This window comes from Cebus imitator, unplaced genomic scaffold, assembly GCF_001604975.1.
Source record: "Cebus imitator isolate Cc_AM_T3 unplaced genomic scaffold, Cebus_imitator-1.0 Scaffold260, whole genome shotgun sequence".
Taxonomy (NCBI): Eukaryota; Metazoa; Chordata; class Mammalia; order Primates; family Cebidae; genus Cebus; species Cebus imitator.
In genome coordinates, this window is record NW_016107575.1 from 1,272,015 (window position 1) to 1,295,050 (window position 23,036).

A 23,036-nucleotide genomic window follows, 5' to 3' on the forward strand; every position below is an offset into this window, starting at 1 on the left:
GAGGGGGTTGGGTATTAGGGGAGTAAGGAGTGGAAAGAGCCGTGACATCCAGCTAGGATGGGATAATATATACCAGGTTTGGCATAGTTATTTGCCTCATTAGCAAATTTTGGAGCCTTGTCTTTGAGCCTTTTGATATTATCATAAACTAGGCCGGTTTGATTTAAGTGAAAGCCAAATTCCTCATTGAGAAATATACAGAGTTCCCTTTTCTACAGTGAGTAAGTCGAGACCACGACAGTTTTGGAAGACTGCAGCTAAAGAGTCTATTTGAGCTTGAAGGACAGACAAGGTATTATATATGTCTGTAATGCTGGCAGAGAAATCAGTAGACAGTCTGCGGAATGTTGTGACAGAGGTGGTGACCCCCACTATGCCAGTTCCAAGGCCTACAGTGGAGGCTGCACGCCCCGTTCCCACAAGTAATGGAATTAGCTGGGTGACTCTTTTTTCGAGTAGGTGCCATTAGGGAGACAGGCAGTTGCTCATTACCACTGGCAAATTGAATTTGAGGAATAAGGAAGACTAAGGCACAGGTTCCTCTCCAGTTAGTGGGTAGACACATAAAAGTGGAGAGCCACATAGGAGGAGACCTGGGGGAAGGCAGAATTGAAAACGTAGGGTGAAAAGCTGGGAGGGATCCTTGAAAGGGGAGTCAGATTGCCAAATTCCTAAAGATCCAGCAAGAACAGCAGCAGTTAGGGGGTTGAAAGGGAGATTGATGGTAACTGTGTGGTGGGGGCAGTTTGGTTTTCATAATGTATGAGGAAGCATGTGGTATCAACAAATAGTCTGTCACTAACATTTGAAGGGCCAGGTTTGAGTAAGCATGCAGAGGGGCTAAGAGGAGAATCTGAGGAACAGGGAGAGGGTAGCCAAGGATGGAGTGAGAGACTGGGAAGGTGCCGACCTAGACAATAATGACTGTTAATATTTTTAGGTTATTAGTAGTGATAGAGCGTTTGTCGGTGAAGCAAAGTGAGTATGCTCCTAACGGCATATTAACGTGTGTGTCAGGGCTTTGGAGATGAAGAGTAAAGCAGCACTTAGAAGATAGAAGATTGCCCAAGGGAATTCCAGTGGTTTGTTGATGGGAAATGCATAGAGGAGCAGGAGTGGGGATAGTTGTGTAGTAAGGGGTCCTAATATGGGCAGAGTGGAGTTAATGTGAGATGAGAGTTGCTGTAAATAGTTGCAGAGAAGTATAGCAGCTTGTTGGTATGAAATGTCTGAGGAAGTTTTGCTAAACTTATCTAAGAAATAGAGAAGCTCTATGGGAGGGTAGAGATGGGGACTATCAAAAGAGGTGTGTAGGTGCAGGAAGACGGAAGACGTAGCCCAATCGGCTGGCAGGACAGGAATAGCGGTATAAGAGGAGGAAGAAAGGGAGATGCAGAGCCAGCAGTTTTTTGCCAGCAGTGGGTTGGAATTAATGAGGAGGTAATGGGTTAGACTGATGGTATGTTGAAGGTAATTAGGAAGGGATAGGGAGTGACAGAATGAGACTGAGAATAAGATGAGTAGAAAAGTAAAGAAGAGGACTTCATCACGGTGAAAGAATTGGAGTGTCCCTTGCCACATAGGTTATTTGTCCACTCAAGAAAGGAGTCAAGGGTGGAAGTTCGTGAGTAGAACCGTGAGATGTCAGCTAAAATGGTCTGGAGGAAAGCATTGAACTGGCAAGGCAAGCAAGTATAGGGCATTTAAATGTGGACGAGAAGGGCGACTAGAACTATGATTAGATAGCAGTAGGAATAGAGAGCTTGTGAAGTGTAGACCAAGTTTTAGGGGTGACTGCATAGAGCCTGTTGCAAATAGCAAAGTTAAGAGAAAGATTCCTGTTGTTTTTTTTCCAGATTTATTGGAGTATAATTGACAAATAAACATGGCATATATTTAATGCATACAAATTGATGTTTGTTTTTGTTTTTTTTATTGTGCTTTAGGTTCTCGGGTACATGTGCAGATCATGCAGGATTGTTGCATAGGTACATACGTGGTAAGGTAGTTTGCTGCCTCCATTTGGCTGTCACCTATATCTGGTATTTCTTCCCATGATATCCCTCCCCAATCTCCCTGTCCCCTGCTGTCCCTCCCCTAATGACCCTCAACAGACCCCAGTGTGTGATGCTCCCCACCCTGTGTCCGTACGTTCTCATTGTTCAACACCCGTCTATGAGTGAGAACATGCAGTGTTTGATTTTCTGTTCTTTTGTCAGTTGCTGAGAATGGTTTCCAGATTCATCCACGTCCCTACAAAGGATACAAACTCATTGTTTTTTATGGCTATATAGTATTCCATGGTGTATATGTGCCACATTTTCCTTGTCTAGTCTATCATTGATGGGTATTTGGGTTGGTTCCAGGTCTTTGCCATTGTAAATAGTGCCACAATGAACATATGTGTGCATGTGTCTTTATAATAGAACGATTTATAATCCTTTGGGTTTATATCCAGTAATGGGATTGCTGAGTCAAATGGAATTTCTATTTCTAGGTCCTTGAGGAATCGCCACACTGTCTTCCACATGGTTGAACTAATTTACACTCCCACCAACAGTGTAAAAGTGTTCCTACTTCTCCACATCCTCTCTAGCATCTGTTGTAGATTAGGTCTTTTCACATAATCCCATATTTCTTGGAGGCTTTGTTCATTTCTTTTCACTCTTTTTTCTCTAATATTGCCTTCTCAAAGGCTGTTGAATTTTGTCAAAGGCCTTCTCTGCGTCCATTGATAAAATCATGTGGTTTTTGTTTTTGGTTCTGTTTACGTGGTGAATTACGTTTACAGACTTGGTATGTTGGACCAGCCTTGCATCTCCGGGATGAAGCCTACTTGATCATGTTGGATAAGCTTTTTATCCAAGTGCTGTTGCAATTGGTTTGCCAGTATTTTATGGAAGACTTTTGCATCTATGTTCATCATGGATATTGGCCTCAAGTTTTCTTTTTTTGTTGAGTCTCTGCCGGGTTTTGGTATCAGGATGATGTTGGTCTCATAAAATGATTTGGGAAGGATTCCCTCTTCTTGGATTGTTTGGAATAGTTTCAGAAGGAGTGGTACCAGCTCCTCTTTGTACGTCTGGTAGAATTCAGCTGTGAACCTGTCTGGACCTGGACTTTTTTTGGTTGGTAGGCTATTAATTGCTGCCTCAACTTCAGCCCTTGTTATTGATCTATTCAGGGTTTCAATTTCTTCCTGGTTTAGTCTTGGGAGGGTGCAAGTGTCCAGGAATTTATCCATTTCTTCCAGATTTACTGGTTTACGTGCATAGAGTTGTTTGTAGTAATTTCTGATGGTAGTTTGTATTTCTGTGGAATCAGTGGTGATATCCCCTTTATCGTTTTTTATTGCATCTATTTGATTCTTCTCTCTTTTCTTTTTTGTTAATCTGACTAGCGGTTTCTTTTGTTGATATTTTCAAAAATCCACCTCCTGGATTTATTGATTTTTTGAAGGTTTTTTGTGTGTGTGTCTATCTCCTTCAGTTATGCTCTGATCTTAGTTATTTCTTGTCTTCTGCTAGCTTTTGAGTTTTTTTTATCTTTCTCCTCTAGCTCTTTCAATTTTGATGATAGGATGTCGATTTTATATCTTTCCTCACTTCTCATGTGAGCATTTATCGGTATAAATTTTCCTCTAGACACTGCTTTAAATGTATCCCAGACATTCTGGTACATTATGTCTTCATTTTTGTTGGTTTCAAAGAACATCTTTGTTTCTGCCTTCATTTCATTGTTTATCCAGTTGACGTTCAGGAGCCAGCTGTTCAGTTTCCATGAAGTTGTGCGGTTCTGAGTTAGTTTCTTAATCCTGAGTTCTATTTTGATTGCACTGTGGTCTGAGAGACTGTTTGTTATGATTTCCAGTCTTTTGTATTTGCTGAGGAGTGATTTACTTCCAATTAAATGGTCAATTTTAGAGTAGGTGCGATATGCTGCTGAGAAGAATGTATATTCTGTGGATTTGGGATGTAGAGTTCTGTAGATGTCTATTAGGTTTGCTTGGCCCAGGCCTGAGTTCAGGTCCTGGATATCCTTATTAATTTTCTGTCTCGTTGCTCTGTCTAATATTGACAGTGGAGTGCTAAAGTCTCCCACTATTATTGTGTGAGAGTTTAAGTCTCTTTGTAGGTCATTAAGAACTTGCTTTATGTATCTCGGTTCTCCTGTATTGGGTTCGTATATATTTAGGATCGTTAGCTCTTCTTGATCCTTTTATTATTACGTAATGCCCTTCTTTGTCTCTTTTGATATTTGTTGCTTTAAAGTCCATTTTATTAGAGACTAGGATTGTAACTTCTGCTTTTTTTTGCTCTCCATTTGCTTGGTAAATATTTCTCCATATCTTTATTTTGAGCCTATGTGTGTCCTTGCACGTGAGATAGGTTTCCTGGATACAGCACACCGATGGGTCTTGACTTTTTATTCAATTTGCCAGTCTGTGTCTTTTGATTGGGGCATTTAGCCCATTTATATTTAAGGTTAATATTGTTATGTGTGAATTTGATCCTGCCCTTTTGATGCTAGCTTGTTGTTTTGCCCGTTAGTTGACGCCATTTCTTCATTGTGTCAGTAGTCTTTACCATTTGGTACATTTTTGGAGTGGCTGGTACTGGTTGTTCCTTTCCATGTTTAGTGCTTCTTTCAGGAGCTCTTGTAAGGCAGGCCTGGTGGTGACGAAATCTCTCAGCAATTGGTTGTTCGTAAAGGAATTTATTTCTCCTTCGCTTATGAAGCTTAGTTTGGCTGGATATGAAATTCTAGGTTGAAAGTTCTTTTCTTGAAGGATGTTGAATATTGGCCCTCACTCTCTTCTGGCTTGTGTTTATGCCAAGAGATCCACTGTGAGTCTGATGGGCTTCCCTTTGTGGGTAACCTGACCTTTCTCTCTGGCTGACCTTAGCATTTTTTCCTTCATTTCAACCCTGGTGAATATGACAGTTATGTGCCTTGAGGTTTCTCTTCTTGAGGAATATCTTTGTGGCATTCTCTGTATTTCCTGGACTTGAATGTTGGCCTACCTCGCTAGGTTGGGGAAGTTCTCCTGGATAATATCCTGAAGAGTGTTTTCCACCTTGGATTCATTCTCCCCGTCACATTCAGGTACACCAATCAAATATAGATTAGGTCTTTTCACATAATCCCATATTTCTTGGAGGCTTTGTTCATTTCTTTTCACTCTTTTTTCTCTAATATTGCCTTCTCATTTTATTTCATTGAGTTGATCTTCAATCTCTGATATCCTTTCTTTTGCTTGGTCGATTTGGCTATTGAAACTTGTATATGCTTTGCGAAGTTCTTGTGCTGTTTTTCAGCTCCATCAAGTTATTTATGTTCTTCTCTAAGCTGGTTATTCTAGTTAGCATTTCATCTAACCTTTTTTCAAGGTTCTTAGTTTGCCTTGGGTTAGAACATGTTCTTTTAGCTCAGAGAAGTTTGTTATTACCCAGCTTCTAAAGCCTGCTTCTGTCAATTTATCAGACTCATTCTCCATCCAGCTTTGTTCCCTTGCTGGTGAGGAGTTGTGATCACTTGGAGGAGGAGAGGCGTTCTTGTTTTTGGTATTTTCATCCTTTTTGTGCTGGTTTCTTCCAATCTTCTTGGATTTATCTACCTGTTGTCTTTGAAGTTGGTGACTTTCAGATGGGGTCTCTGAGTGAACATCTTTTTTGTTGATGTTGAAGCTATTTCCTTCTGTTTTTTTGTTTTCCTTCTAACAGTCATGCCCCTCTGCTACAGGACTGCTGGAGGTCCACTCCAGACCCTGCTTGCCTGGGAATAAACCATGGGGGCTGCAGAACAGTAAGGGTTGCTGCTGGTTTCTTCTTCTGTTATCTTCGTCCCAGAAGGGTACCTGCCAGATGTCAGCCAGAGCTCTCCTTTATGAGGTACCTCTTTGGATATATAGGGGTCGGGAGCAACTTCAGGAGGCAGTCTGTCCCTTATCAGAGCTCAAGTGCTGTGCTGGGAGCTCCTTTGTTCCATTCAGAGCTTCTGGGCAGGTACATTTAAGTCTGCTGCAGCAGAACTCATAACTGCCTATTTTCCCAGGTGCTCTGTCCTGGGAAGGTGGGGCTTTATTTATAAGTCCCTGACGTGCTGCTGCCTTTTTTCAGAGATTCCCTGCCCAGCAAGGAGGGAGTCTAGTCACAGTCTGCCAGCAGAGGCTTTGCTGAGCTGCTGCGGGCTCTGCCCAGCTGCTGTGTAAACTTCCTTGCAGTTTTGTTTACAGAGGTACAGTTAGAACTGCCTCAGTAATGGCGGTCTGCCTCAGTAATGGCAAACTGCCTCAGTAGTGGCGGACTGTTTTCAGTAATGGCGGACTGCCTTGGTAATGGCAGATGCCCTTCACCCAACAGAGCTCGACCATCCCAGGTCAAGCTCAAATTGCTGCACTTGCTGCGAAACTCTCAAGCCAGAGTGTTTCAGATTGCTAGTCTTTGTGGGGTTGTGACCCACTGAGCCAGATCCCCTGGCTCCCTGCTTTCAGCCCCCTCTTTTTCAGTTGAATGTGTGGCTCTGTCTCCCAGGCATTCTAGGCACCAGTTGAAACAGCCACCCAGCTTTGTGTGAGTTTTTGTGCAGAAACCTGCGGCGCCAGCTGAAACAGCCATGCTAGAAACTCATGGTGCTTTTCGGCCCAGGAATCTCCTGGTCTGTGGGCAGTACAAACTGTGGGAGAAGCACAGTATCTGAACCAGAGTGCTGGAGTGGCTAGAAAAGCCCCCAATGGCCTCCGTTGGGTAGGGAGTGGGGTCCTCTGGGGATTGCACTTCCCAGGTGAGGCAGTACCCCACCCTGCCTTGGCTTGCCCTTCTTGGGCTATACCCACTGTGCAACCAGTCCCATTGAGATGCACCTGGTACCTCGTTTGAAAATGCGGAGATCACTCACCCTCTGCATAGCTCTCACTGTGAAATGCAATCCAGAGCTGTTCCTATTCGGCCATCTTTCCTTGACTCTCAGGATTCCTGTTAATGTTAGAATATAAACTAAACTGATGTGTGGTTTGTATTTACTTTTCAGGAATTCGAGTTAGCTTAAGAGAAGTAGGAGAAAGTACTTGTGACTTACAAGGGAAGGTGGATGGGCTAGGCTGGTCATCTGATGGGCACAGTTTAATCTGGCACTAGTGAACCCAATGGGGGTGGTCTTGTAGATGGATAGCCATTGGGGTACTGTAGACAATTAGGTAGGTACCCTTCCATCGAGGCTGTAGAGCTGGAGAGGTTAGATCCTTGACCAGCACCGATCATACGGCTAAGGTGTCTTCGTAAGGCCAGGTATCTGGAGTGGGTAAGAGGAGGTTAGCAGCTTGACGAATTTCCCACCTAGTTTGTTGGAGAGCTGGAATATAATCTCCAAGAGGACTAGTGTCTGGGAGAAAGTTAGGCCCAGGCAGAAAGATATGGCCATATAAGAGTTCAAAGGGGCTATATCCTGTGGGTTCCTGGGGAGTGAAACGAATTCAGAGAAGAGCAATAGGTAGAAGGGATACCCAGTCCTTCTTTAGTTGAAGGGTGAGCTTTGTAAGATGTGTTTTTAGGAGGCCATTAGCTTTTTCCACTTTTCCTGATTACTGAGGGCATAAAGGGCATAGAGATTGCATTGAATGCTAAAGGCCAGAGAGACTGCTTGGGTGATTTGGCTAATGAAAGAGGGGCCATTGTCAGATTGTATGGAAGCAGACAGGCCAAATCAGGGAATTAGCTCATTTAACGGACAAGAAATAACAGCAGTGGCCTTTTCTGTTCCAATAGGGAAGGCTTCAATCCACCTTGTGAAGATATCCACCCATACAAGAAGATACTTACATTTATTGACATGGGGCATATGAGTAAAGTCAATCTGCCAATCTTGCACGGGGGTAAATCCCCATGCTTGGTGAGTGGGGAAGGGAGGAGGTTTTAAAAATCCCTGGGGGTTGGCAGAGTGGCAGAGGAGCACTGAGATGTAATTATTTTAAGGACGGACTTCCATGAAGGGAAGGAGATAAAAGGTTCTAAGAGGTGGGTTAAAGGCTTATATCCACATGAAAACAGTTATGGAAGGAAGAGGGGATAGAAGGGGCTTGTGAAGCAGGAAGAAGGAATTTTTCTTGATCCCAAAACCAATTTCCTTAAGTGGGAAGTGACTGGTAGGTTAAAGATTCAGAAGGAGAATAAGTAGACGTGATTGATGAAAAGGAAAAATATTGTCTGCTAGGAGGGGATACTGGTGCATTTGCTGCCTTTTTTGCTGTTTCATTAGTAAAAGCATTTCCTTGGGCAATGGGATCTGAAATTTTTTGGTGCCCTTTACATTGGCAACTCCGGCCTTGGCTGGGAGGAGAGCAGCCTTAAGAAGGGCCTGTATTAAGGGAGCATTGATAATAGAAGATCCCTGTGTAGTGAGAAAGCCTCTTTCTGCCCATATGGCAGCATGGTGGGATAGGATGTAGAAGGCGTATTTAGAGTCAGTATAGATATTTACACAGTCTCTTCGCAAGAGTAATAGTACAAGTTAAAGCAATTAATTCAGCTTGCTGAGAAGTGGTAGAGGGAGGGGCTGTGGCAGTCTCAATGATAGATGAGTGGGATACAACCATATAACCAGCTTTAGCCTGTGCAAACTGACTGGACTTTGAAGAACTACCATCAATAAACCAGGTATGATCTGGGTCTGGAATGGGAAAGAGAAATATGTGGAAAGGGGGAGGATGCTATATGGATTAGGGAGATACAGTCATGGGGCTCAGGGCTTGTGTTTATGTTTGGTATTTAATGCGAGACTGGATTAAAATCGGGGCCGTGTGCAATAGTCACAGTGGGAGTTTCAGTAAAGAGCGAATAGAGTTGGATAAGAAGTGGGGCAGATAACAGATGTGGAAGATGCGAAGAGGATACTAAGCCTGAAGGTTGTGAGAGCTGTAGAGAGTGAGGCAGAGCCTGCAGTTTTGAAGGCCTCAGGAAGGAGTAGAACAGAGGCAGCTGCCACATGCAGGCATGAGGGCCAACCTAGGACAGTCAGGTCAAGTTGTTTAGAGAGGAAGGCAACAGGACGCAGACCTGGCTTTTGTGTAAGAACTCCAACTGCACAACCCTGAATTTCAGCAGTGTATAGTATAAGGAAAAGGGTTAGGATGAGTTGGGGAGAGCTGGTGTGGGAGCAGTTTCTAGAGCTGTCTTTAAAGAGCAAAAGGAGGAGTGAGGAATGNGGTTTGGGTTGCACTGGTATAACAAAGAATGGGTTAAGGTTGGCATCCAGGGGTGGAACCAGGAAATGTCTTGGCACACAGAATGGAGGAAGAGAGTGAAATGGCAAGATAGAAATTTTCTTAGGAATTCGGGTGAGTTTTAGAGAAGTTGGGGAGAGTATAGAAGTTTGGCACTACAGGATGGATGGGGAGGTGGTATCTCAAACCCTAGGGTTAAGGTAGGGGGACATAAGGGGAGCTATTGAGGGACGTATGGGTTCAGGGAGGAGGGTGGCAAAGCTGTGGCTGTAGCCCAGGAACAGTTAAGGAGGCAGAGAATTTTGTTAGAATATCTTGGCCTAATGGGACTGGATAAGTGAGGATGATTAGGAAAGAGTGTGGAAAGGAGTGCTGGCCTAATTGACACTAGACTTGGGGAGTTTTGAGAGGCCTGGAGGCCTTGCCGTCAATTCCCACAACAGTTATGGAGGCCAAGGAGACAGATTGGTGTGGATTGGGTAGCCCTCGTATTGATTAAGAAGGGGATGGACTTACGCTCCACCGTAAGAATTACCCGAAGCTCAGCATCCGTGATGGTCCAGGGGGCCTCCGAGATGTTTGGGCAGCATTTGTCTTTAGCCACTAAGCTGAGAAGCAGCAATGTGAGTCGGACAGTCCAACTTCCATTGGGGGCCCTGCACAGATGGGGCAGGGCTTAGGAGGAATCCCGGGCTGCGGGCATTCCTTGGCCCAGTGGCCAGGTTTCTGACACTTGACGCAAGGTACCAACTTTGAAGTCTTTGTGAGTCAGTGGTGTGGCTGGGGTTTGTCTTATGGCAGAGGCAAGCATTTGCAGTTGTGAAATGTGTTGCTGCTTGGCTGCTTTCTCCCTGTTGTTAAGCACCTTGAAAGCGAGGTTAATTAATTGCTATTGGGGGATTTGAGGGCCAGATTTTTTTCTGTAGCTTTTTATTGTTAGGGGCTGATTGGGTGATAAACATTTTTCAGTGGTGAGAGTAGAAGTAATGATGACATTTAAGTTACTCCAGGTGAGATTATAGGACTGGGTAAAATATTGGAGGATTTGATGAGAAGGAGCTTAACTGTTGGCCAATTTGGGAAAGGTAAGATAAAGAGAAAGGAACGTGCACCCTAACTATGCCTTAGGCACCAACCACCTCTTGAAGAAGGAATTGTTGGGCAGGGGCAGAGGAGGTAGTGGCGGGACTAAACTGCAAGCCTGACTGGGTATGAGGTGGGGAGGTGACAGGAGGGGCATAAGGAGGTGGGCTGTGGGCAGTGGAAGAGGAGGAAGGATCTAGGTGGGGGGTTAGGCTCTGGATTAGGGCCTGGTTTGGACAGGCAGAGAGGAAAAAGTTTGGAAGGGTTGATAGACAAGGAGGATTCTGGGCAGGTGGAAGGGAAAGAAGGAGCAGAGATTAGGGAGGGATTGGTGTGTAAAAAAAATGCCTGGATATAGGGAATTTCAGACCATTTGCCCATTTTACGACATTAGTTGTCTGGAACCTGCAGGATAGAAAAATCAAAGGTACTGTTTTCTGGCCATTTAGAGCTATTGTCCAATTTATATTGTGGCCAAGCGGTATTGCAAAAGAAAATTTGCGGTAATTCCTTGGGGAAATTCTGCAAGGCTGAGCGGGAACAATGGTTGCAGGTTGCAGGGGGAGAGCAATTAGTTGAGGCAGGAACAAGTTGTTTCACTTCTTTCTGTGGCCACCTGGTTACTTGTGGTTACCTCAGACTTTCTGGCTTCTGGGGACCATCCAGAGGTGTCCTTGTGGGTCACCAAGGCTATAATGGCCAGGCTCGGACTCGGAGGCCTAACAGGATCCACCAAGGTGGGTGGATCACCTGAGGTCAAGGGTTCGAGACCAGCCTGGCCAACATAGTGAAACCCCATCTCTACTAAAATATACAAAAATTAGCCAAGTGTGATGGTGGGTGACTATAATCCCAGCTACTCAGGAGGCTGAGGCAGGAGAATTGCTTGAACCCAATAGGTGAAGGTTACAGTGAGCCGAGATTACACCATTGCACTCCACCCTGGGGGACAGAAAGAAAAGTTACTTTTTAATTTTAGTTGTGGTTTCCAATAAAAGTGTTTTGCAATGAAATAACATTTTTTAAAAATAAAGGAAGAGTGATGTCAGTGAAAATGGTGGATTAAGGACCCCAGAAAGTTTGACCTTCCATAAAAGCGATGAAAAATCTGACAATAATCATCAGAATCAACTTTCTTAGGGCCCTGGAAATTAGTCAAAGGCTTGCAACAACCCATCTAGCATTTAGTGAAGAAAAACAGCAAACTCTCAGTGAGAACAGCAATCTTTGTGGTATTTTAAGGTGTAGTCCTATCAGCCCCCCATTTGTAGTTCCATGGTAGCCTTGAAAACTTACAGCCCATGTAGCTAGTACCTCTACCAGAGACAGTAGACATGGCTGGAGTTACTTCAAAGTCTCATTCCCAAAGAAGAGTCATTATTTGACCTATCAAGTGCAAAAAACTCATGAAAAGGCTTGTCTTTTTTCAACCTCATTGAAACTAGCTCCATCCTAAAGCTTTTTCTACCTGAAGAGGGAGTTATTTGTCAAATATTTTAACATCATGACTGGCTGAGGCGATAGGTAACAGTAGGGGCAAAAAATAGACATGTACTGGTGCCTCCCTGTGTGGCCCTGTGTGGCATGCTGTGCCTTCCTATTTCTAGAGATCTGTGAGTATAAAACCTTCCTTCATCATAGTCACTTCTGTGTCTGCGTATCTTGGTATACCTGATTAAAACAAACCCTGGGGCCGGGTGTGGTAGCTCATGCTTGTAATCCCAGCACTTTGGGAGACTGAGGCAGGTGGATCACTTGAGGCCAGGAGTTTGAGACCAGCTTGGCCAACATGATGAAACCCCATCTTTACTTAAAAATAAAAAAAATTAGCTGGTAGGGGTGGTACATGCCTGTAATCCCAGCTACTTGGGAGGCTGAGGCATGGGAATTGTTTGAACCCAGGAGGCAGAGGTTGCAGTGAGTCAAGATTGCACCACTTTTAAAACATAAGTTATTAAGGGTTTTAAGGCAGAAGGGTAGTTAGAAGATACCTATAAAAACATACAAGTGGAAAAATGCCCAGCCAGACATTGGATCTGTGAGTCTGACATTTATAGAAGAGGTCAGTACTAGAGTTATGAATATATAGATGGTATTTAAACCTACACAACTGGATGAGATTCCCCCTAGAAGTGAGTGTAAATGAGAACTCCAAGGAGCTGCCCCTCTAAAAGAGAAGGAGGAGACTGATAGAACTAAGGTTTAAAGGAAAAGCCAGTCGGGTAAAGGGAAAACCAGAAGTCATGGAGTCTTAATTGCCAGATATGTAAGTTTTTTAATAAGAAGGGATGATCAGCTACATTGAGTGTGCTATCAAGAGATTGAATAAAGATAGAAAAATGTTTTATCTGTGCTGCATAACAACCACCCTAAAACTTAGTGGCTAAAAATAATGATTTATTTTTCATGATTCTGTGTGTTAACTGGGCTCAGCTGGGCAGTTCTTCTGTCTCATGATATAGCAAAAGTCACTCCAGTGGCTACATTCAGCTGGCAACTCAGCTGCAGTTAGAACCTTCAAGATGGTCCCTCATCCTGCAGTCTCTCTCACTCTATGGCTCCCATTATTTAGTATTTCATCCTAAGCTGCTTTATAGGGTATTGGGTAGCTCCCAAGAGAACAAGCCCCACTGTGTAAGCATTTGTCAAGATTCTTCATTTTTCGTGCCAGCTCTTCACTCTTAGAGTCATCCTTTTCCTATAAGAAATGGCTCATATTGGCAGTTAAGTAGATTTCTCAGCCTACTTCCTGCCCATAGAAAATTGGGAGCGAATTTTTCTTTATTTTGGAACTGTCTGTATCCCTTCTTTTCCAAGTTGGTACAACTTGGGATGCCATTAAGATTCCTAGAAAAGAAAGTCCTGAAAAGTCTATAAAATACCACCTTAAATCTTTCTGTTGTCTTCAAGGGTGTGATAGCTGCACTCTTCATTTGATATTGAATGTCAGGCCATATTTTACTGGCAGGTCCTGGACTTGATCTTTTCTGAGTTCACTTCTTACTTTTTTGCTAGCTAGAGAGGCTGGAATAAAAATAGCTTTGTTTTCTAACCTAACAAGTGCTGGAAATATTTTTTTAAAATTCTGCTTAACAGTTCTTTCTGTAACATCTCTTTCTTACAATACCTTGTTATGCACAGCTAAGAGAAGGCAATTGTCTTATTCCCCTTTAAGCCTAAAAATCTTTTTACCAGATCCCCAAGTTTCTCTGCAGCATTTTCTATCTTCCAGGTAAACAAAGGTAGGTGACAGTCTCTGTAACAAAGGCTCCCTTTCTCAGCTTGCAATAAAAGGTTCCTGACTGCTATTCCAGCCTCCACCAGCAGCCCCCTGGCCACCCTTCAGGCTTCTGCCTACAGTCCAGTCCTAAAACCAGTGTCACATATTATAGGTTTTTGTTACATCAGCTCCCTCTTCCATATGCCAACTCGTGCTTCAGTTAGTAGCAAGTTTTTCTACAAAGGGTAGAAGGGTAAGGTGGTGGAAATAACTAACGAGAAGGGTATGTGGAATCAAGGATTTGTTTATCTTTTATCTTTTTTTTTTTTTTTTTTTTTTTTTTTTTTTTTTTTTTTTTTTTTTTTTTTTTTTTTTGAGATGGAGTCTCATTCTGTCACCCAGGCTGGAGTGCAGTGGTGCAGCCTTGGCTCACTGCAACCTCTACCTCCCAGGTTCAAGCGATTTTCCTGCCTCCGCCTCCCAAGTAGCTGGGATTACAGGTGCCCACCACCACGACCCACTAATTTTTGTATTTCTAGTAGAGATGGAGTTTTGCCATGTTGGTCAGGCTGGTCTTGAACTCCTGACCTCAGTCATCCATCCGCCTCAACCTTGAAAAGTGCTAAGATTACAGGTGTGAGCCACCGCACCTGGCCTATCTTTTGTCTTAAGATGAGAGATGCTAATGTATAGTTTCATTCTGCTGGAAATGATGTAGTGGGGGGACATTGTTGATGTTAGGTAAGGGGGTAACTGCAGCAACAAAAAGAAACATACTGCCCGTAAATTGGGGGATTCATGTTCGTAGGGACAAGGACCTGCCCTCCTGTTGGTAGGGACCTGCATTTTCTATAACACAAGTAAGACAGGAAGGGTGTAGCATTTGTGAGTAGGTTTGTATTTAGCCTTGCAGGAAGATGATGGAGGGCCTTTATATTTGGTTAAATAGTGTTAATCTCCTCAAATCCGTCCCCCACCCCCAAATTCATGTGCATCCTGAAACCATGAATGTAACCTTATTTGTAAGTAGAGTCTTTTTAGGTATAATCAAGTTAAGGTGAGGTCATCCCATATTAGAGTGAACCCTAATCCAGTGATGGGTACTTTAGAAGAAGGAGGAAATTTGGGCACAGAGATAGGCACATGGGACAAAGACCAGGTGACAACAGAGGCAGACATTGGAATAATGATGCATATAAATCAAGGAAGATGACTGATCGATGGCAGTCACCAGAAGCTGGCAGAGGCGAGGAAGGATTTTTCCCTGGAGCCTTCAGAGGAAGAGTGGCCCTGCCGACACCTTGATTTTGGACTTTTAGCCCCAGAACTGTGAGAGAATCAATTTCTGTTGTGTCAAGCCAAGTGTATGGGAATTTGTTACAACAGCTGTATTAGTCATGGTTCTCTAGAGGGACAGAACTAATAACGTGTGTGTGTGTGTGTGAATTTATTAAGTTTTAACTAACATGATCCCAAGGTCCCACAATAGGCTATCTGCAAGCTTGAGGAGCAAAGAGAGCCAGTTTGAGCCCCAAAACTGAAGAACCTGGAGTCAGGTATTCGAGGGCAAGAAGCATCCAGCACAGGAGAAAGGTGTAGGCTGGGAGGCTAGGCCAGTCTCGCCTTTTCACGTTTTTCTGCCTGCTTTATATTTGCTGGCAGCTGATTAGATGGTGCCCACCTGATTAAGGGTGGGTCTGCCTTCCCCAGCCCACTGACTAAAATGTTAATGTTGAATTTAGCCATTGAAAACACCATACATACTGATATGCAAATTTATTGAAGGATCAATCAAGGTACTTTGCATCCTTCAATCTAGTCAGGTTGACACTCAGTATTAACCCTCACAGCAGCCTTAGGTAACTAATTCAGCTTTCTGTTTTCTCAGTTAGATGTGAATGAAGATCACGAGCTGAAGGTGGGCCTACAGTGAGAGTAGGAAAGGAGAAGATATGATCCAGTTGTCTCTGATGAAAAGACCAAGTCTACCAGTAAAACGAAGGATTATCAGACAATGGTAAGTCCTGTTTAAGTTTGAAGATCATACATTAAATTTAAAGCAGTCAGCCAATTATGTGATTGATTTTTTTTTTTTTTCCCCAACAGAGGTCAGTTGCTTCTGAGTTGCAAAGAAGTTAGGTTCAACATGGATTGGGGTTTTGGCTTTTGCATTCAGTGGCGGGAGACCAATGCATGTGTTAAGGGCCTTTGCAAAGGAGGAATTGTTTTAGTAGATTATGAAACCAGTCTGGGCATGGAAGGGAAGAGACAGTGAAGAAAGTGTAAGGGACAGTGTGAAAGGTCAGAGATTGGAAATCTGAAATAAATCAAAACATGGTTGCAGTGGTGCTGAAAAGCTAAGGAAGACACATACCTAATAAATTAATACACAACAAAGATTATTAATAAAATTATACAAATAACAATGAAGACATAAAAGAGCTTGGAGGATAGAAGGTGGTGATTTGAGATGTTATTTGAAATGTGATAAGGTTTTGCTGATGAGGAAATTAAATGCTTATTTAAGGAGTGAACCTGTTGTTTGAAAAATACCCCTGTGCTGTTTACGGAAAGACAGTCACTTTGGGGCAGGCCTCTTTTGTTCTGGGAAGAATCACTGTGGAAGCCTATTTACTGTGTATCATGTGCATTATGTATTTGTATATGCTGCTCTTCTAGTCTTGGAGGCAACTGGATCATATCTTCTCCTGAATGCTGAATTCATCTCCTAGGGCCATCATAACAAATGTGGGAGTCCATTGTCTGAACAATCACAGAACATGACATTGTTATTTTGTAGCTTGACAGTGGCTGCCCTCCTAGTGAAGCAGGAGCAGCTGCGAGAAAGACCTCTTGGACACCGAACTAGGAAGGAAGGGGTGATTTATTTCAGTGGGGAGCAAGGTGCATAGCTGCCCAATAGCCAAACTCACCTAACAAAGAGAAGCTCTGCATTTATATAGGCTTACAACTCTAGATATTACACGTGAAAGGGTCTTCGGTTTACAGTTTTAGAGATTACATATGAAAAGGGTCTTGGTCCATGGAGTAGGCATGGGGTGGGGGTTTGATCTTGTTGAAGTAAAAACAATGCCTTCCGGAAAGTTTCCCCCATACCATGCCTACTATCTGTAGGAAGGCGATATAGGTGGCGCCCAGTCAGCCAGCCTTTACTTCTATTGAAATGCAGTGTGGAAGTTAAGGGGGAGATGATCTTAGATGCTTGGGTCTCCTTCCTCATTCCCAGCTTTGAGAACCTCACCTATAACATTAGTGAGAGTTCTCACTCTTATTTTTATGATCCTCTGAAGAAACTGATTGATAATGACACATATAAAACATTTGTGATGTGGTTCTCTGGTCTATTACGGTAGTAAAGAATTTCTTAGCCATTTAGAGTAACAAGGGGGGGAAAACAGGGGAGTAGCAAACGAACACCTACTATTGTTACCACGCTTATGATGAGGGTCTTTAATCCTCTCAAGGTTGAGAACCAATCTTTAAGAACTCAGGGTTGAATTTGTGCCATACCTGCACAGGCACATGGGCCAGTTTGGTCATATTCTTAACTGTGTGACCCTGGTCATCTATGTGTAGACGGCAGTCAGTCTGAATTTTTCACAGACTCTTCCGTTAGCTGCTAGCGAATAATCTAAGGCCAACCAGTTCTGATAAATCGCATTTCTTATCTGAGTTTCTTATCCGGCCAAAATGGACCAAGCTTTGCCCATTTCATTAACGAGTATTTCCAAGGCAGCCTGCAACTGGTTATGATTGAGCATATAGATAGGAGTCTGGTGTCCCCATGAGCCATTCCCCACCCATGTGGCCAGCTCATAGTACTCAATAATTCTTTCCGGTGCCCACTTAGCATTTTCCCATTCACCTATCTTTAGACTTCTTTTCTCCTGGGCGGAGTAGACTAGATGTCCTAACAGCCCACCTGTCTTGGCAGACAATAGGAAAAAGGAAGGCTTAATGGTGCCTATGACACAGCTACCTGTCCATCTTTCAGGCAGTTGTACATATGTTCTGTGTCCACATATCCAGTACAACCCAGCCCGGGCCGTCCCGTTTCTCCGATACCCAGGATGGTTCCAAGCATCCTGTAATTTTGGAAATCTTAGGAGGGGGTTTTTCGCTGTGTAGTTTGAGCTCCACCAGGTTGCAGTGTCCACTGTTCCATTATACAGTCACTGCCCTAGGCAGCTAAGCTTTCCTACTGCAACAGTGAAGTCTTTTCCTTCTCTGTTCCAACAGTATTGTCCAATAATCAGATCCTTTAAAACCCAGAAACTGTTGGTTTGAATTCTTTGAACTGAGGTCAGGTCAGGGACAGGATCAGAGGATAATAACTCACGGGCTTCCCATGGCCACCAATGACCCATAGTAGTTCCTCCACATACACAGCAAGAAATGACATTAAGGGAATGGGCTACATTTTCAGCAAGTTGGAGGAACAAGTTCTTTGTCTTTTTCAGAAGTTCCAGCACTGGCTTATTTATTAATATATTTTAGAAGGGCTGGTACACTGGCTGGGCTGAGCGTTTTTGGATTTTCCCTGAACCTGGATACTGACTCTGGGATCAAGCCCTTTCCCATCAATTCCTAGCATTACACTCTACCCTTTTTCCCATTTAGGGTCTTGGGGGTTTGTGATCATTAATTCTACTGGGTTACAATATCCCAAGACACAGGACATTACTCCTTGGAATGGTGTCCCTCCCTTTTACAAGGCAAACAAGATTATTTGTATTATTTTTCCAACTGGCCTAGATGACCCATGACCCAAAAATGCATTTACTGCACCAGTAGGTTCTCTGGCAGATACACTTATGCTCTTTTGTGTAACTTTGTTCCCATCCGAGGGAACCATAGCCTCCTCAACTGGAATGATAGGCACTGATGGCTGCACATGCATCAGACCTTAGGGTGACCTGTTTTGGGCTTCCCTTCTCCTCTGTTTTAGCTATTAGTAGGGCTGTTCCATCGCCCTGTTAGGAGTTTAATTTTAAAAGTCGTATGCATGGGGGTTTTGATGGATTGTAACAGACATCAGGCTGTCCATCCCCTGGATTACACACCTTATACTGAATACCATTATATAAGCAGGTTCCCTTCTGTGTCCCTGCACATTCATAATAACTGTAGAATGAAACAATGGCAGTAACTTTACGTCTTACCTCAGTAACTGGTGCACACACTGACAGCATTCTTCAAAATCAGTTAATGTCCCTACTGTACAAGTCCAAATACTAAGAAGAATAAGTCCCACAATGAACTTCCTCATGCTTCGGCTGTGTGTGGACCAGCCAGCTTCCGGGATGTGGCTGGAGCAGGGCTTGTTGTCCATCTCAAGGTGATTCTGCAGTCATTCTCTGGGCCTGGTCTAGCTTCCCAAGTTTCAGCTGCTGCTGGTTTCACACAGCTGTGGTGGATCCAGGCTGAGACTCCCTCTACCTTTACGGCTATGGGAGTGGTCAGGATCACGGTCTGGAGTCCTTTCCACCATGGCTTCAGAGGGGCCACATTCCAGTCCTTTATTCACATGCAATCACCTGGTGAGAAAGGGTGAACTGGGGAGAATGTGCTTATAGGACATCTCTCATTTACCCAGGTTGAAATATCCTGAGTGATTTTCCCTAGAGCTTGTAACTGTCGTCCTAGCTCAGTCTCTCCGCACTCCTGAGGAGTTCCCAGGAGTGCCCGCAGTATGGGAGGGGGCTTATGATATAAGACTTCATAGGGGGAATATCCTGTCTTCTTAGAGGGAGTACATCTAATTTTGACTAACACCAAGGGAAGTGCCTGCACCCACTTTATTCCTGTTCCCTGACACATTTTCCCAATTTTTGATGGTCCAGTTCATTCTCTTCACCTTTCCGGAGCTCTGTGGTCAGTAGGCAGCATGCAGTTTCTAGCTAATACTCAAGGTTATTGCTGTTTTCTGGACCAAATTTGCCACAAATGCTGGTCTGTTGTCTGATCCAATGTGCAGTGGCAGTCCAAACGTAGGAATGAGGTCTCAAAGCAGCACACGGGTTACTTCATGGGCCTTCTGGCACCAGGGGCAAAATGGCAGGGCTTAAGGTGTTGCACAGACTTCAGTGGTGATGCGGGATTTTCACTTTAGCAGGCTCAGGTATTTAGTTGGCCTAGCATTTGTTTACCAGTGATGTCCGTTGGTATTCATTAGAGTCACTACTGTGTGGGGTGCTTTGATATTTAAATTTTGCCCCAAGGCTCATGTTAGAACTTCAACTGTCACTTTTCTCTTTCTGACACATACAGTGTAAGAGGCTCTGTTAAGTCAGGTAGCCCCAAAAGCCGGGGCTGGTAAAAGTTTCGCTTTCAGTTCCTGCCACTGCTGGGGTCCCCGTTTAAGGGGTTTATGTCTCCCCCTCCTTTGTCATTTTGTTGTAGGGGTTTGGCCAGTACTGTGAAGTTTGGAATCCACAATTTACAGAAACCCACGGCTCCTAGGAACTCTCTCACCTGCCTTTTAGTTTTGGGTTCTGGCAAGTTGCAAATGACTTGTTTCCTTTCTGCTCCTAGGCTGCACTCTCCCTGCTGGATGGTGAACTCCAGATATCACATTTGCTGTTGGTAAATCTGGGCTTTCTCTTTAGACACTTTATACCCACAGTCCTCCAGGTGCTAAAGTAAGGCATCCATTTATTTAGCACACCCAACTGCCGTGGGGTGTCCCAATAAAAAGTCACCAGCATATTGGAGCAGCATGCAGCCTAAGTCCTTAGCAAGAAACTTTTGGAGGTCACGGGCTAATGCCTTCCCAAAGATGGTGGGAGAGTTCTTGAACCCCTGGGGTAGCTGGGTTCAGGTGTACCGGGTGGTTACACTGTTTCTGGATTTTCCCATTGAAAAGCAAAGAGTTTCTGACTCTCCGAGGCCAACCTGATGCTAAAGAAAGCATCCTTTAAGTCCAAGCAGGTGAACCAACTGTCCTCCGCTGGCAATAATCCCAGCAGTGTGTATGGGTTAGGCACAGTTGGGTGCAAAGTCACTGTGGCCTGATTAACCAGGCACAAGTCCTGCACTGGCCTGTAGTCACTGGTCCCCGGTTTAGGAACAGGTAAGAGGTGGGTGTTCCACGGAGATTGGCAAGGAACTATAAATAGTCCCTTAAGTGCTTTACTTAGGTGGACCTGAATTCCTGTTAGGGCCTCTCCGGGAACTGGATATTGCTTTTGCCTAACTGGCTGAGCCCCAGGCTTGACTGTTAATAAGCACAGGGGCCTGGCAGACTGTCCTCTGCCTGGACCTGTGGCCATTGCTTGGCTAGAGCAAGGGGTTAATTTTTGTTTTGGTTAGGAAGAGTTGCCACCCCACCTCCGGAGAGACTGTGAGAGCCTTGATAATGCCTGCCTGAGGCAGTTTTAGCAGTAGTCCTTAGTTTGCATAACAAGTCTCTCCCCAAGGGGTCTAGGGGCAGTCCGGCAAGTACAAGAACTTCTGTGTAACTTTATGGCCTCCCACCAAACAGGTCCAAGGCAAACAGAAAGACTGTTTTTCTAACACCCCAGTAGCTCCAGCAATATTGGTTATTTCCTTTGATGGGGGGGGGTTACAGGACTGTTATCTAGACTATGGGCTCTTTGGGGACATATGATCCCGACCCCCCTTCAGTCCAGTGGCCTTTCCATTAGACTGAACAGAGCTCCTCCACTTTCATCTGAATCCTCATGCTTAGGATCACCGTTTTCCTGTTAACTGGGGCACTTGTCCTTCCAATGCCTCACTTCCCTACAGTAAGCGCACGGGTCACGCTGCAGGCATGGACAAGCAGACTGAGTGGCTTTCCAGGATCCCCCTTTTCCCACCTTCTTGGGGGCCCTCCTTTAATAGCAGCAGCTATCAAGTTAGCATTTCATCGAGCCTGATGCTCATTTTCTCTACAACTTTCTCTACTGCTTAACTGCTTCTCAGTTCACAAACACCTGGTTAGCTATTTCCAATAACTGTGAAGTATTCATGCCCACAAATCCTGCCTGCCTCTGTAGCTTTCTCCTAATGTCTTCTGCATACTGACTGACTAATGTCATATTTATCACGCTTTGGTTTTCGAGGCTGTCAGGACAAATGGAGTATACATGCTATAGGCCTTGCACAGCCTTTCATAAAATTGTGCAGGACTTTCCTCTTCTCCTTGAGTAACCTCAGAGACTTTGTTAATGTCTGTAGCCTTCTGGGCTCCCTTTTTTAATCCTTCCAGTAAGGCCTCTGTGTCCCAGATTAGCCTCTGCATGCCCTCCGGAGTGTTTGGATCCCACTGGGGGTCAGTCTCCAGTAACTACACCCTGACATATTCTTGGGGGTTCTGGTAATCTGTGGGAACATGCTCCTCCAACCATTTGGAAGTGGCTTGGAGTACACTCCACCTTTTGTCCGTGTTAAAAAGCTACATAAGCAGCTGGTGGCAATCAGCCCAAGTGGGGTTATAAGTCTGAATAATAGTTTGCAGTAGGTCAATGAAAGCTTGTGGCTTCTCCGTATAAGATGGGTTGTTATTTTTCCAGTTGATAAGATCAGCCAAGGTGAACAGCAGGTACATGAAAACCCGCCTTTCTACCTTGTGGCCATCCTCATCCACTCCTGTATACCTCTGCTCTCTTAAAGGCATCTACACCCCTGCCTTGGGTGGCAGATGGGCTGCCAGAGGGGGAGTTCCTCCCAGGAAGCAGGTGGCAATGGGAGGAGTTCCTTCGCATTCTCTTTTGTCTACTCCAGGTGGTTTAGGGGTGTGCATTTCTAGTGAGGTGCTGAAGCTTCAGGCCCAAGGGCAGGGAGTCCTTGAGGAGGAGGGGGCATTATTGGCAAAAACTCTTCTACCATCAGTTTGGCCAGGACCTTAGGAGTTGGTGTCTCTGCCACTGAATCTGCCAGGACCTTGGGAGTCCTTGTCTCTTGGCGGGTGGAGTGGGTTTTTTTCCTAGCTGTCTGTCCTTTCACCACCAGCACAGCTGCTGCCTGTCCTCTTAGCCACTGCAGAGAGTTTAAAACTAACTGTAACCACAAGTCAATGTACGGAATTTGATCCAGGTGTTCTGGTTTGCTGCATATAACCTCATGCCATACTTTGGAGACAAGAGACCCATCTAGGGTCCCCTCTGAGGGTCAGTTCACCCCAAATGCTGGCTGGTCTACCTCAACTAAAGTCCTTAGCTTTCCTGCTGTCATAGTTACTCCATAGTCCCCACTGAATCTCTTCTTGAAATTTTTCAGCATGGTCCCTAAAGGAGTGGGCTTGTTATGAGTGTGACCCATGTTTACGCACAGAAAGACAGTCCTCACGGTTTAAAGAGGGTTACTCTGCTCACAGCAGTTCCCACCCATCAAGACGCACTACACACTCCGATTCACATTCGCTTCAGGCTGGTAGAATCGCCTTTCTTTCTTATTTCAGACGCTACTTGGTATAAGAGAGACTGTTAACCCTCTCACAACACCTAGATTGTGAGAGCTCCTCCGTTTAGTCTTATGTGGACATCTCTAATT

At 44.4% G+C, this 23,036-nt stretch overlaps 1 long non-coding RNA gene across 5 annotated transcripts in view; it reads left to right on the forward strand.

Moving 5' to 3' along the window:
* Positions 1-23,036, forward strand: part of LOC108283453 — a 150,229-nt gene that overhangs the window by 3,049 nt on the left and 124,144 nt on the right. For 4 of the 5 annotated variants that reach the window (XR_005195626.1, XR_005195627.1, XR_005195625.1 and 1 more), the window contains exon 2: positions 15,409-15,537. This is a non-coding gene — a long non-coding RNA (uncharacterized LOC108283453). Of the gene's footprint in view, positions 1-15,408; positions 15,618-23,036 lie in introns of those variants that run through there. The other variant, XR_001816837.2, reaches the window with a different exon arrangement.